This window comes from Hemiscyllium ocellatum, chromosome 13, assembly GCF_020745735.1.
Source record: "Hemiscyllium ocellatum isolate sHemOce1 chromosome 13, sHemOce1.pat.X.cur, whole genome shotgun sequence".
NCBI lineage: Eukaryota > Metazoa > Chordata > Chondrichthyes > Orectolobiformes > Hemiscylliidae > Hemiscyllium > Hemiscyllium ocellatum.
The window spans coordinates 74,399,585-74,410,080 of record NC_083413.1 but is presented as its reverse complement, the minus strand read 5'-3'; the positions used below and the strand labels follow the sequence as shown (position 1 = coordinate 74,410,080).

The following is a 10,496-nucleotide window of genomic DNA, read 5'->3' as shown; positions in this document are numbered from 1 at the left end:
ACATACGTTGGCAAGCCCCCTCTCTCAAAATGCCACATTAAGCAGAACATCCAAAACCAGATCAGCTGTGCTAAGATAATCTTCTACATACTGTTGTAACAAGTGTTTGGAGACAACGACCTCTCCATGTCAACAGTGTAAGACAAGTTGTTGTCACGAGACTCCAGTGCTGTAGTGAGACCTGAATTAGGGTACCAGCTATACATAAAATGCCAGAAAAATATCGTCAGCAATGGCTCCATTGCAAGCTCTGAAGTGAATGTGAGAACCATCGAACAAACACCAGTGAACTTCACAAGGAAGCTTCACAAACATTCATGCAGAAAATCTACTTGCACTGTACAATATGTCTGGATGATAACCATCTTCCCTGTCAAGCTCTGTTTCCTCGACTCTCAAATGACCAATGTTCCAGGGATTAGCAATAAAAACATTTCAAACATACTCTTAAACTCTTCTTGAAATCAACAGCATTGACATTAATAACTGGGAGGAGCTTTCCGTTAATTGCTCAGAATAGCAAAAACCTGTCCATCAGCTGCATTTTTCCTTGGGTCTCAATCTGTAACTGGTGAGGTGGAGCAGCAACAAGAAAGTAAAGGAAGTAAATCTTACACCCTCGATCCTACTGCCTTGTGAAATGACCTCTGCCCCATATTACAAAGAGTTTGCCAGTTCAGTCTTATAAGAACCAATGGTAGAAACTTATGACCATGAGTAGACGTCATCTTTGAATTGAGGGATAGCTACTGCTACCAAGGCAATATTATATATGTACTTTATGGCCCACCCAAAGTGAGGTGATCTCCTGAGAGAGTTGCAAAAACAAAACAGAAATATAAACAGGTAAAACGGTGGGTATAAAAAAAATCCAGGGAATTTCTCTCCACCATATAGCAACAAAGGAGGAGAGTTATGTGAAGCGCAAAAGCCAGTGGGATAGAATGGCCCACTACTCTGCGAGAGACTCAATGTTATGTAATGTTAACAAACACACACAAAAAAAAGTTTTCTTTATTCTAGACACTACTTGTGGCCTAAAAAGAATAACTATGAAGCAATGACTCAACATCACATGTTGCAATATAGAATTGCAGTTATTTCATTCATAAGGAATCTGGTTTTGCCCTTGGCATATACATGAATGTCTAGATGTAATACTTAAAACTTGCCTATATGTAGTGACGTTGCAACAGCATCAAAGAGCTTGACCATCCATTCACACACCCCCATGCATTTACTCCCATCAAAGTTCATGTGCCAAAGTTACAATTCCCACAGGATGTATTATATCAACTCACCAAGGCTTTGTAAACAGCTTCCTCCAATTTCACATCATCGACCATCTTGTTATTGGAGACTTTCAAATCTCAGTGGCCTTTGGAAAATTTTCTTCAGCATTTTTTGGTGCACGCTGCAGTCTGTGCCACCTAAGTCATCAACGTGCTCTTTTAGAGAAAATTCTCCCAAATTACATTGCTCCATCACAGTATTGAGCATCTATTAAAGGTGGTACAGTAGACAGTTGAGAAAGCTTTTTTTAAGGATCATGATCATATGGGTCAATAGGCTGAAAAATGGCAGATGGAGTTCAGTCTGGAAAAATTCAAGGTATTGCATTTTTGTACAACAAACAAGAGTAGAACTTCTTTGATTACTGGTAGGGCCTTGGGTCGGTTGCATCACCCATAGACAGAGTGGTTAAAAAGACATTTGGCACGCTTGCCTTCATTACTCACTTGTTTGAGTATAGGAATTGGGAAGTCATGTTGAGGTTGTACATGATACTGGTGAGGTCTCTTCTGGAACACTGTGTCCATTTCTGGTCATCCAGTTACAGAAAGGATATTATTAAGCTGGAGAGGGTTCAGAAGAGATCTACCAGGATGTTGCTGGGTATGGAAGGTCTAGGCTGGGACTTTTTTCACTGGAGGTTGAGAGATGACCTTATAGAAGTGCATAAAATCATGTGGGGTATAAATAGGTTTAATGTAGATGCCTTTTCCCTAGGATGGAGGATTTCAGGACTAGGGGACACATTTTAAAGGTGAGAGGAGAGATTTTAAAAAGGCATGAGGGGCAAATCTTTTACACCGAGGATGGTTCACATGTGGAGTAAACTTCCTGAGGTGGATGTGGTCACAATTACAATATTTAAAAGACATTTAGACAAGTACATGAATAGGAAAGGTTTGGAGGGATATGGGCCAGGAGCATGCAGGTGGGACTGGTTTAATTCGGGATTATATTCCACATAAACTGTTTGGAACAAAGGGTCTGTTTCGGTGCTGTGTGACTTTAATGAAAAACGAGGTTTGGTAAAACACGGTAATAAACAAGCACAAATAATCATTGACATCTCTTTCTTCATTTTTTTTGTATCCTGTACACCACCATTGTACCAAAGAAGGTCCAGCAATAAGGCTTACATATTTCCCAAATCACTTGAAAATCATGTGAAAATATACATTTTTTAATAATGAGACAGTGAAAATACACCTTTCTCTATATACTTTATTAATCATTTTTTTCGACCACCAGGAAAACACCCATATGGCCTATTGAACTTGTTAAGGACAATGCTGTCATTAAAATATGAAGGGAGGGGTGGATTAGGGAGAGAAGGAGACTAAATCAATATAGAACTGGAGGGGGAAATATGGCACTCCATCCCCCACTGTGCCCATCTCTCCCTAAAGACATGAAGAGCATTGGTGGACACAGTGTGCTCCCTGTCCAAGTGTACCCACACTTGAATGTAACTGCAGAAGAAGGGCAGTTGGCAGAAATGACTCCCTCCTCAGCCCACCACCTGGACATATTTTTTGCCAGCCTGGCCAGGATCAGGAGCACATCGATGAGGAGATCCATTGACCTGCTCGTACCCCCACCGCACCAGGTGTTCAAAGAATCTGTGAGTCGAGGTGAATCGTATGCAGCAGCAGCCTGTACAAAAACTGCTGCATTCCCTCCCAAATGACAAACACAGACTAAGGAGATTGCTCAGGTTGAAGGTGGGGGGGCGGGGTTCAGGATCTTGGGGCCACTGTGAAATTCTGTCTGAGCAGGGGTACGTGCAAACTGGATTCCATCACACACCTGAGTACCCTCCAACTTGTGCACCACGTCGGGTCTGAGCACTGCCGTTTTCAGGCATCAGATGGCATCAGCCATGAGCTGAACACCTACTGCTGCCCTGCTGCCACTTCCTGTGGCAAACCAGCCTCTGCCACCCTACACATCCCTGACTCTTGTCAAACTTTCGGCTGTGGACTTGCCCTCTGTCAGCCACTTGAACCCGCCAAGATGGCAGTGCAGATTCCTGAGCAACAGCGCTTTTGACCATTGCTGTAACTTCTGACAGTTACATTGAAGTATGGGAAGGCCGGTGACCAATTTCCGGACATTGCGCTGGTCCTGTTAAAAGAGTGGCAGTACCCTGAGGATGGTTACGATCAATAATCAACAGCCGCCTGTCTGAACAGAAGTCGTGCGCCCAACTGGGAAAAAATATATGTTGCCAGGGCGCCCCATTTGGGAGGAGGCTCGACCTAAAGGCCTCGCTTAAGGGGCTGAAGGTGGAAATTTGCCAGCTGGGTGTGGAGACACACTGACCACCCTCCTCCAAAATGATCCAGTATCTTTTTGTCCCAGATGAAGTAAACCAAACATTCACTGGAATTTTGTGACAAAACATTCCAGAATGGAAGTGCCATCAGCACCTGCATCCTTTGGGATGAGCCAGTTCCTTCATATGTGCCCAACCTGTTGACAGAGTTAACACTGCTTATCGTCTGCCAATGAGAAGGCGCGCTATACCACCCCCTTGTGCATCACAGTAAAACTCCTCCAGTCACCTCCTCAGGGGCCAAGGTAAAAAAACCTGGTGCAGGAAGGAGTGGACGTTTTTTAGGCTCAGATCCTTCAATCTGAGCAGGATGGGTGCAATCCCTGACCACGCCTCGCTAACAGCAGCTGTAGGTCAGCACAATGGCTCAGTAGTTAGCACTACTGCCTCACGGTTCCAGCCTCGGGCGACCGTCTGTGTGGAGTTTGCACATTCTCCCTGTGTCTGCCTTGGTTTAGTCCAAGGACTCTGGTTTCCTCCCACAATCCAAAGATGTGCAGCTTAGGTGAATTGGCCATGCTAAATTATCCATAGTGTTCAGGGATGTGAAGGTTAGGTGTGTTAGTCAGGGAAAGTGTAGAGTAATAGGGTAGGGGAATGGGTTTGGGCGAGATACTCTTCAGAGGGTTGGTGTGGACTTGTTGGGCCAAATGTCCTATTTCCACACTGTATGGATTCTATTGTTCTAAATGGGGGAGGAGAAGCTCACTGGTAATAAAAGGCAGGATATTGGAGATCACAACCTCCTGTGCCGTGACCTCCAGAGGGTTGACTGGTAAACAGGTCTCGCCCTCAGTGAGCCCCTTCTCCGGGGCCAAATACACAGCCCGCTTGAACCAAAGGAAAAGCACTGCCTTCCAGTACATCGTGGAGGCTGCAACAATGGTCATTGGACTGATGGCACCAGCCATCCCCCTTGGTCGTGCGTGTGAATGGTGATGGGGCCACAGTGGGGGGGCCAAAGCAGCAGTAGCAGCCACTGCGATACAGGAATGGCTTGACCCCCACGGCTGACCCATGGTGTCTGGGCCACCATTCATACTGCCGCTGTGCCCGCTTGATTGAGAAAACAAAACAAGACAGTAGGGCCTAGCCAGCAACACAGCAACAGTTCAATCCAAGGCCCAATAAACAGGTAGGCCCAGGCAACAGCAGCAGACAGTCCAGTTCATGCCTGCAGAAGCAAAATAGTTCGGTACAATGCTGGCCCAGGCGGTAATACACCAACCTTGTTTCCAGAGAGCAGAGAGCAAAAACAGCCATCGTGAGATCTCGTCTCCCTCCTCACTCTGGGCTGTACTGCTCCTCCAAGCTCCTCTCTCCAGCCTAGGTTGAGCTGGGCTCCTCCTCTTCCACCCAACAGTTGTCATTTTAAGAACTAGAGCGTGGAATGCTTTGTCTGATTGATGAGGTGGGACCACTCGATATCTACTGGAAAAGTTGGATGAAGCTTTTAAGGGCCAGACCTACGGGAGGGTAGCTGGGCACTGAACTCCATAGTCCTTTCAGCACTGACTGCCTCACCAGTACACCCCAGAAACAGATTAAAGAAATTTGAGTGAAATCACCATAAATGTGTTACGCTAAGTAGTGATGATGTGATGTTGTGATGATGTGACACTCAATTTTAAGGGCAAAGGGAATGGGGGCCTCTGCTTTTAACAAATTCACATTCTCTGTAGTTTAGGAGAATGAGAGTGGTTGTACTGAAGCTGACAAAATTCTGACAGAGGCTGAAGGGGGTTCCAGAGGACTTAGACAGGCTAAATGATGGACAATGGCAGAAGGAATAACATGCATAAATGTGAGGATAAACACTTTGAAAAGAGGAATGAAGATGTAGAATATTTCCGGAATGGTGAGTGATTGGGAAGTGTTGCTGTCGAAAGGGACCTGGGTGTCCTTGCTCAAAAGATGCTGAAAGTTGACAAGCTGGTGCAGCAAGCAATTCGGAAGATAAACAGTAATCTTTATCGTTAGATGTTTTGTGAGGTTTTGCTGCAATTGTATAAGACACTGGTAGGTGGGATGGCAGTGGGAATATTGTGAACAATTTTGGCCCTCTTGATTGAGGAAGGAGATACTTGCTATGGAGGGGGTGTAGCAAATTGTCACAGATTGTCCCCGGGATGTTGGGAGTGTTTTATGATGAGAGATTGAGGAGACTGGCCCTGTATTCTCTGTAATTTAAATAACGAGAGGGGATTTCTTTGAAACTAGCACAATTTTTAAAGGGATAGACAAAGTAAACGCAGGAAGAATATTTCCATTGGCTATGGGGTCTAGAACCAGGGAACACAATCTTATTTATAATCCAGAGGGTTGTGGAAGTTCAGCCATTGAGTGTAATCAAGACAGAGGTCAATTGATTTTTAGCTCTTAAAGAAATCAATGGATATGGGGAAACAGTGGGAAAATGGCATTAGATAGAAAATTGACCATGATCTAATTCAATGGCAGAGCAGGTTTATGAGACTGAATGGCCTATTCCTTCTCCTATTTCCTAGATTTTATATGGGCAAAAATATTAAAAGTTCCTAAGGAACTCCAAATGAACCTCCTCCCAGGAGATTTCTAACAATATTTTGAAAATAGAGAATGCAAGCCAAGGAACTTCGAATATAAAATCAGACTTGATCTCTCTTCAGTATGATATAACAAATACAACTGTCCATACAGTAGGAAGGGTACATGGTAAAAGTTGACCTCTCAAGCAAGCTTCTGCAAATATCGTTAATTCTGAAAAATAATGCAGCCTCTTCTTGCATTGTGACCAAACTCTCCATTTTGTAGTTTTAAGACCCTTCTGCCCCCCATTCAGTTCTCTTTTAAGAAATCTATTTTAAATGAATTTTGAATGAAATGCGGAGAAAGTTCCGAGAATAAAACATCAAGACCAATTATCTGCAGTCAGCTATTGTAGAGTTGGCATTCCTTGACTTGTGGGATATCAGGAATTTTTGTATCACAGTTTGAACAGTTCTCAAATCATGCATTTCTGCAGTGGTGCACAATTTCATATTTCTTGATGATGGAGATGCAGGGTGGGAGAGTTTAGGCGAAGACAACCTATTGTTGAGAAACATAAAAACGAGAAGGGTGTTGTATGACTAAGGAAGTACTGGAAATGGGAGGGTGTTTACTGACCTTGATGCAATGCAGTGCAATTTGCTGTAATATTTTGTTGTAGGACTGATGTGTTTCAACCTCCCATGTCATATCGTGTCATTTAGCACTCTGTGATGTAATGTGACTGGGGTCTGGTTATTGAGTCCTTAATCTCAATTTGAGACAGAGAAGAAAGGGAGTGAAAATCCTAGATTACTTACAGTGTGGAAACAGGCCCTTCAGCCCAACAAGTCCACACCGACCCACCAAAGCACAACCCATCCAGACCCATTCCCCTACACCTAATACTACAGGCAATTTAGCATGGCCAATTCACCTAACCTGCACATTTTTGGATTGTGGGAGAAAACCGGAGCACCCAGAGGAAACCCATGCAGACACAGGGAGAATGTGCAAACTCCACACAGAGAGTTGCCGGAGGTGGGAAGTGAACCCAGGTGTCTGGTGCTGTGAGGCAGCAGTGCTAACCACTGTGCTACCGTGCCGTTCATGTACGATTTTCAATTTCTGATCACAGTAATGAATGATTCAGAGCTGAGAACCATGCATTCATGAGAACCTACCTACTCCTCAGATGAAAACGATATATTACTATAAACATCATGGCCTCACCCTTCTGTAACACTAGGTATGGGGAGCATGGTGATTACTCTCTGATCTGGGACTTGGTGTAAGGCCTTCACCCTTTGAGCCACAGACAGTGCAGTACTTGGGAATTGTTGTACTTGGATACTCTCTACCTTGAGAGAGAATAGCCCTCACCCTTTGACCTGGGCACACTGCAATAGCTAGGGAATATGACCACTACTCCTCCATTCTCCTTTTCTCTCTACTCATACCTCAATCACAGCACGTTGTGCATCACTTTCTGCTCTTTGTTAATCCATTTGCCTTCTATATCCATTTCTTTTTCCCCTGTGCTTCTCGTTAATGTCCATCTCCACACATTTTCAATACTCTCTCATTCAAACCCTTGCTACCTCAATTATTATCTCCCTGTCTATCTTCCTTCATGCCATCCTGCTACATCTCTGGCTAATTCTTTGCTAAATCTATCCCCTTATCCTGGTCTTTCCAACTTCCATTTATCTCTGTTGATCTGTCTCTATCTTCCTCTCCAAATCCCTTTCTCAATCGCAGCTCTACTTCTTTCCACCCCTTTCTTCTAACCCACATCCTTGCCCCAATTTTTCTGTATCTCGGAAGAATCCGGTGCCCTCTTTGGACACCACCCGGAGTCCTTCCTTCATTCCTGATGAAGAGCTTATGCCTGAAACGTTGACTCTCCCGCTCCTCAGATGCTGCCTGACCTGCTGTGCTTTTCCAGTGCCACACTTTTTGAGTCTGATCTGGAGTCCTCAAATTCGCCTTCTTTCATTATCCCTTTCTTCCCACCATCTCAATTGCTCACCCTCTTGTCCCACTCTTACCCCCCCCATCCTTTCTCACTCACTCTCTCTTTATACCTTTCCAACTCAATCTCTCTTGCTTACCATTCTGGTATTTCTCACTTTCCTCTTTGTTATTTTCTCACTCCTTCTTTCTATTCCCATCTCTATCTGCCTCTTCATCCCTTAATTTCTTTCAGTCCTATCCCTTCCTCAATCTCTCTCTCTCTGAGTCTTTTTCTCTGTCTCAGTCCTCCCTTCCACACCCCAATCCCTTTATCTCTCTCTCTCTCTCCCCCCCCTCTATCTTACTCTCTTCCTCTATCTCTCAGCCTGCAGCTGCCTCTCTCAGGGAACCAGGAGGCAGTTGCTGTGGCTCCAGGGGCTCGTGAGGGGGGTTCTGCGCCGCGAGCCCGGCCGGTCCCGTGCCAGTCTGTCTCCCTCCGCCGCCCGGTCCCGTGCTAGTCTGTCTCCCTCCGCCCGGCCGCACTCAGCACCGCTGCAGGAAGGGGGAGGGGCTGGGGCTGGAGGCCTCAGGCTTTCAGCGGAGCTGGGAGACCGCGGCACTGGGGTCCAGAGAGCGGAGAGTCCGAGGCTTCGAGGTGAGTACAGGCCGAGGGGGGGTGGGGAGGGCACGAATTGGGGAGGACGACGGAGAGGGAATGTGTGGGGGTACAGGGGTGTGGGTGTGGGGGGGAGGAGAGGTGGTGGAGGGAGGGATGGAGTGAGTGAAGGAGAGAGGGGTGGAGGGAGGTAGAGAGGGGTGGAGGGAGTGAGTGGAGGAGAGAGGGGTGGAGGGAGTGAGTGGAGGAGAGAGGGGTGGAGGGAGTGAAGGAGAGAGGGATGGAGAGAGTGAAAGAGAGAGGGATGGAGGGAGGGAGTGAAGGAGAGAGGGGTGGAGGGAGGGAGTGAAGGAGAGAGGGGTGGAGGGAGTGAGTGGAGGAGAGAGGGGTGGAGGGAGTGAAGGAGAGAGGGATGGAGAGAGTGAAAGAGAGAGGGATGGAGGGAGGGAGTGAAGGAGAGAGGGGTGGAGGGAGGGAGGGAGTGAAGGAGAGAGGGGTGGAGGGAGGGAGGGAGTGAAGGAGAGAGGAGTGGAGGGAGGGAGGGAGGGAGTGAAGGAGAGAGGGGTGGAGGGAGGGAGGGAGTGAAGGAGAGAGGGGTGGAGGGAGGGAGGGAGTGAAGGAGAGAGGGGTGGAAGGAGAGAGGAGTGGAGGGAGGGAGTGAAGGAGAGAGGGGTGGAGGGAGGGAGGGAGTGAAGGAGAGAGGGGTGGAAGGAGAGAGGAGTGGAGGGAGGGAGTGAAGGAGAGAGGGGTGGAAGGAGAGAGGAGTAGAGGGAGGGAGTGAAGGAGAGAGGGGTGGAAGGAGAGAGGGGAGGAGGGAGGCAGGTGGGGGTGGAGGAGAGAGGGAGGGAGGAAGGGTGAGGGGGAGAGGGTGTGGGAAGACTACGACGGAAAAGGGTCAGTTAGTGGGAGGGAGAATGGATGAAATGGAGAGGAGTTGGGCGGGAGTGAATTGGAAGGTTTGTAGGGAAAGAAGGAGAAGGGGTGTGAGGAGGTGTACTGGGGGCAGGGTGAGGAAGGGGGATAGGAAGAAGGGGGCTGGGGCAGGTGTGGGCAGGGGAAGACAGAGTTAAGCGGATTTGTGGGTAAGGGGACAAGGGAAAAGAGGGGACAGGGAGAAGGTAGTTGAGGAAATGCGTTTTGGGGAGGGGTGCAGGTGGGTGGCACAGGGATAAAGTGAGAGGGAGGACGGTGAGGTGCCAGTGTGGGATGGATCAGAGAGGGTTTGTGTTGAGAGTGGCTGATTTGTTAACTGAAGGAGGGAATTAGTACGGGAGAATATGGATTGTGATTGGAGAGTGAGGGGGGTGGAAGAGATGGTGATGATGGTGTGGAATGGAGGGAGTGAGAAGAAACTGTTACTAGTGGTAGAGGGAGAGAGTGAGTGACCAGGTGAGGTATACCTCACTTATAAGAAAATCATATATGTTCTGGGCACCTTCTTAGGCCTATGTGTTCAACCTAATACTTTGAGTTTACTGCCTGTGGGCAAAAGCAGAAGACTGTGCAATTCCATAGTAATTTAGTAAACCCATAGCACTTTTCAATGCCATGCACTTCGTAATTTGTCGTAGCAGAAGTACAGTTACAATTCTGAGGAAAAATCTGGAAACCATTTTGTAACCAAAGTCTCACCAATATACATAAAACAAATGACCAGTTAATCAGTTTTTTTCAGTGGTGCATGTTGAGGAGCACTGCTTAGGAAATTGACATTGGTAATCCAAGAATTGTGCACATGTATGTTACTTACCAAGGAATGCGTGCATACCAAGATCTTCAGGCTTTGGA

The 10,496-nt window shown here is 46.8% G+C and overlaps 1 protein-coding gene across 7 annotated transcripts in view; it reads left to right on the top strand.

Annotated features, from left to right (window-relative positions):
- The first annotated feature begins 8,470 nt into the window (after positions 1 to 8,470).
- yeats2 (YEATS domain containing 2) overlaps positions 8,471 to 10,496 on the top strand; it is a 130,518-nt gene continuing 128,492 nt past the window's right edge. For 6 of the 7 annotated variants that reach the window (XM_060834947.1, XM_060834942.1, XM_060834941.1 and 3 more), the window contains exon 1: positions 8,471 to 8,747. The gene's annotated coding sequence lies outside the window, so the exon portion shown is untranslated. Of the gene's footprint in view, positions 8,748 to 10,051; positions 10,098 to 10,496 lie in introns of those variants that run through there. The other variant, XM_060834940.1, reaches the window with a different exon arrangement.